Source organism: Penaeus vannamei, chromosome 16 (genome assembly GCF_042767895.1).
Source record: "Penaeus vannamei isolate JL-2024 chromosome 16, ASM4276789v1, whole genome shotgun sequence".
Taxonomy (NCBI): domain Eukaryota; kingdom Metazoa; phylum Arthropoda; class Malacostraca; order Decapoda; family Penaeidae; genus Penaeus; species Penaeus vannamei.
In genome coordinates this window covers 19,466,072-19,471,071 of record NC_091564.1, presented here as the reverse complement: position 1 = coordinate 19,471,071, position 5,000 = coordinate 19,466,072, and the positions used below count along the sequence as shown (strand labels likewise).

At 39.9% G+C, this 5,000-nt stretch overlaps 1 protein-coding gene and 1 long non-coding RNA gene across 2 annotated transcripts in view; both read right to left on the bottom strand.

Annotated features, from left to right (window-relative positions):
- The window catches only part of heca (hdc homolog, cell cycle regulator), a 120,162-nt gene that overhangs the window by 82,405 nt on the left and 32,757 nt on the right, over window positions 1–5,000 (bottom strand). The gene's annotated exons all lie outside the window — the stretch shown is intronic.
- The window catches only part of LOC113804332 (uncharacterized), a 4,712-nt gene continuing 2,683 nt past the window's right edge, over window positions 2,972–5,000 (bottom strand). Inside the window, exon 2 of the long non-coding RNA XR_003475587.2 lies at window positions 2,972–4,181. This is a non-coding gene — a long non-coding RNA (uncharacterized lncRNA). The remainder of the gene's footprint in view (window positions 4,182–5,000) is intronic.

Genomic DNA, 5,000 nt, shown 5'->3' with positions numbered 1-5,000 from the left:
TGTGTGTGAGTGTGTGTGTGTGAGTGTGTGTGTGTATCTGTGTGTGTGCGTGTATGTGTATGTATGTGCCAATGTCCGTACGTGTGCCAATGTGTGGATGTATGCATATCATTGTGCGGGTGTATGTGCGCGGGTGTGTGTGTGCGAATGTCCGCATCCCCGCCCGTGTGTACGTATGGCGAATAAACAAACCTCACACACATGCAGAATGCCTTGGAGTTTACGTGGGAGTATACACGCAAGCATCACCGCCTTGAGAAAGGGAGAGAAATCGCGAAGAGAGAAGGAGAGAACAGGGGAAGAGAAATATAGAACAGAGGTAGAGAAAGAGAGACGAGGGGAAGAGGAAGAGAGAAGAGGGAAAGAGAAAGAAAAGAGGAAGAGAATGAGAGAACAGAGGAAGACAAAGAGAGAAGATAGGAAGAGAATGAGAGACGAGGGGAAGACAAAGAGAGAAGATTGAAAGAGAAAGAGCGAAGAGGGGAAGAGAAATAAAGAACAGAGGAAGAGAAAGAGGGAAGAGAAAGAGAGAAGGAGATAAGCGGAGAGAGAAACCCAGCGTAGGATAATGTGGATTACGCGACTCATTTCGGCCGAGATTGAGCGCCTGGAGGAGGAAGGAGGAAGGAGGAAGAAGGAAGGAGGAAGGAGGATGGAAAGGGAAGAGGCTCATTTCGGAAGAAGATTCGAGGAAGCCTGGAGGAGGAAGGAGGAAGGAGGAAGGAGGAAGGAGGAGGAGGATGGAAAGGGAAGGGGAGGAAGAAGAATCGAGGAAGATAGAAGGGAAAGGGAAGGGGAGGAAGGAGGAGGGAGGAGAATCGAGGAAGATGGAAAGGGGAGAGGAGGAAGAAGGGAGGAGGAAGATGGAAAAGGGAGAGGAGGGAAGATGAGGAAGGAAGGAGGAGTACCGAGGAAGAAAAAGAAAGGGGAGAGGAGACGAGAGGATAGACCAGGTGCGGAAGGAGGATGCAGGAAGAGAGAGGAAGAAGGAAGACCAAACAAGATGATAAGGAACAGGGAGGAGGAGAGACAAAGAGGTGGAGGAAGAGGAAATCAAGGAATAGGGAAAGGAAGGAGATTTAAGTTAGGAGAGGAAAGGGTAAGAATATGAAACGGACGATTAGAATGAATGGAAGACTAAATACAAAATAAGAAATAAAGGAAAAAACAAAAACTGAAACAATTCATACAGAGAGAGAGACAGCGATGTAAGGAAGAAGGAAAGAGAAGAGAGAACGGGTGACAGAAGCGAGATTGATTACCTCCCGACCTGCGCAAACCACAACTCTTTCTTTCTTTCTTTCCTACTTCCTCCCTCTCCCTCTTTCTTTCCTTCTTTCTCTCTCTTCCTTCTTCCTCCTCCGCACCATATAAGGAAGAAAATCACAAGCACAACGCCAATAAAATCCCGAATTAACGAAGCAACACATGATAATTAGACCCGCTAATGAAATGCTATAATTATCCCGAGCGTGTGTCTCCCTGGAAACGAATGGGGGGTGGGGTGGGGTGGGGTGGGGGTGGGGGGTATTCTCATCACAATTATTGCTTGCTTTGGCTGAATCGGGAGCTTTGTACTGAGGGACATTAGGATGACGCCGTTGCAATTATTTCGATGGTCTTCATGAGAGAAAAAAATAAATAAATGGGTTAGTGTGGGGGAGGGCGGGGGGGAGGGGGGGGAGGTAGGTCTCATTTCTAATTGGATTTTGGCCGTCTCTTCTTGTGCTCGAGTATAGACAGGCATCAGATTGAAAGACAAAAAACAGATATGATGGGTATGTGTACCAAAATGTTTCCACACACATTATATATAAATATATATATATATATATATATATATATATATATATATATATATATATATATATATATATATATATATATATATATATATAAAAAATAAATAAATGAATATATATATATATATATATATATATATATATATATATATGTATATATGTGTGTGTGTGTGTGTGTGTGTGTGTGTGTGTGTGTGTGTGTGTGTGTGTGTGTGTGTGTGTGTGTGTGTGTGTGTGTGTGTGTGTGTATGTATTCATGTTTCCTGACACTAACCCTATATTTTCTTGAGGTCACTGTGGCACTCTTCGCTGCTCTGAGCAATGCTCCAATTACTGAGTCTATCATATGGTTTAATCTATATATACGTATGAAAATTATATATTAATAGCAGTTACATTCCATTGTGCAATTGTGTAAACTCTGTAACTGTGATATCTCAGAGGCCTTACATCTCTATGAACCCATTGTTCTAGAATTAATTGTACAACTAGACTGGATTCGAGCTTTTGATATTGTGTGTTAAAGCCACAATTTCAGATTAATGTTTGTGTTCAGCAAAGTCCTTTCAAGTGCACACTGATCATTCCGTATCTGCAAGTTTAATCCCTCTTCTTCAAAACGCCCTACGTGGATATCCTGTTCTGGAAGGAAACAGAAGAAGAAGAAAAAGAAAAAAAAGGCACCGGCTCTTCCATTTGCTCGACATATCTGCTCCCTCAGATACTCATATTTTCGATGGAAATATATAAAGTCTGTATAACAGATGCCTTTTCCCCTTGGTCATTTGTAAATGCCAAACACAGCCGGTATACACATAGCGCCCGCTCGCGCGCACGCACGACCGATCTGACATTTACCAAGCGTTGTCAAGTTTTTTTTTCTCTCGTTTCCTGTTGCCTTTTCCCACCACGGTTTCATTTCCACCATCATTATGCATTATATTCATTGTTCTACACAGCAAGAGGAAAATAATTTTATGTCTTACCCACGTTTCTGTAAAGTGTATTAGAGTTCCTTCTTCCCTTTCCTTTCATGTCATCTGCTGAAGTGTGTACATACATCACTGTTTTCACAATAAAATACATACATATACATATCAGTGTTCATATTTTGAATCATTGCTCTCTTGGATAACTCATGTGGATGAACATATAATAAAACCACTATCTTAAGCTAATCAATGTTTTATTCTTGTTCTAAGCAAATATTAACTGACAGGGAAAAACCCTCCAAAGGTGGTTACTTCCTATCAGATATTGTCTACACAAGATTATATAAAAAGGTATAAATGATAATAAGAAATGACTAGTGCTACCAACATTATCATTCCTGTTATTATGTCAATTTTATGGGAATAAAGAAATCGTCACTAGGTCTCACATAGACAAAATACAGTTGACACACACACGCGCGCGCGCGCGCATACTAAAAGTCCCCACAATAATAATAAAATAAACAAATTAACTATGTTTGGACACATCCCAACCTTACGTACAAAACCAGCATTCTCCCTCCTCCCCCTCCCCCCTGACTTCTCCAATTTTCCAAATCATTTTATTTTTTCCTCCAAGAAATAGATTTAGAAAATTTGGCTCCCCATTCTTGAAGGTATGGCCACAGGCGTTATCGTTGTGTGTTTATACGTTGTATTGGGGAAAGTTCGAGACTTCCCTGCACGGTATCCACACACACACCCGAACGCCCCGCCTCCCTCACGTTCCTTTCATTCCAACACACTAAATTACACAGGTTATTTGAAAGTTCGGATCCAACCAGGAAACACACATCATTGGCAAAACAAGACACTACATGCAGCACAAGTTTTAACACGGGATATAAACACAGTTCCCCATGATGCACTTTTCACTATCTTTTTTTCTGTATTTCTCTAAACACATTCTTTAACACGGATTACAGACCAGTTTGTATTTTGCGAAGTTTACAACATTAATAATGAAAAAGGATATGTATAATTTTTATTTCACACCGTTCTGACACATACTCACAAGGAAGTCACAGGGAATGATTACGACGCCGATGAAGAAACAAGAGAGATAAGAGACAAGATAAGGATTCTTCCAAAGGGGCCCTCCAGCTCGCGTCCTTGGCCTATTTCCTCCCAAGTCCTAGAGTCCTTTCGGATTCCTTCTCCTCTTTATTCGCTCCTCCCTGTTTTATTACCTCTTTTCCTCTCTTCCACATACCGGCCCGCGATATCCCATCCTGTTCTCTGTCTGCCTCTGTTATCTCTCTCTCTCTCTTTCTCTCCCTCTTTCGCTTTTAACTTAAGGATAACCATCCCCGATCATCCCTATTCATAATCTTATCCCTCGGAGTCATCATCATCTCTGTCTATGCCTGTCTGTCAAAAGATAAAACTGCAGAAGAAAGTTCATGAGATACAAAAAAGGGGGTTTAAAAAAGTGATATTGACGCAAGGACATTCACAAAAATAATCTTTTTTTGATGAAATGTAAAAAAAAAAAAATATTGTGCAAGGATAGCATTTCCCATCAGCGCCTCTCTGTCCATATGGATAAAGACGAAAAAAAAGAAATCGAGTTATTAATATAAAACAGATTGAAGTAAAACAAGATACTATGACATTTATATAACATCTATTGAATCCTCTGCTGCCACATTCGCTTGTATAAAAAAATGGGAAAAAGAAGAAAGCACATTAGCTTTGATAAAGCAAACACTAAATATCCCTCTTCCATATTCCAAAATTCAAAATTAATGTTAAAAAAGAAAGAAGAAAAAAACTATCCACTCAGGTAGTCATATAGGCCTACCTCATATGATCACAGCGTCTCCCATTTCAATTTATACGTAAGTCAACATTGATATCAAAAACAAACACGTAACGGTTAATTAATCAAAATCTATATTCCAATTTCACTTTTTTTAATGAGTGTGTGAGGGATCTTTTCGGTGTTGGTGAAAAGCAGTCATCATTATTGCTTTCTAAATTGATTTGATTTTAAAAATAAATAGGCTGGTTCCTTGTCAACATTAATGAGAACTGTTTTCACAAACCGCAAATGTATTGATATAAACACTACAGATGTTTCGATATCAAAGGACCCATTTACGACCTAATAAATTCCGATTTAAAAAGTGGTCTGATGTACAACTGCCAACCAGTCTCCCAATCAAATTATTGAAGGCTATCAAATCAATAATGGCAGAGTCTT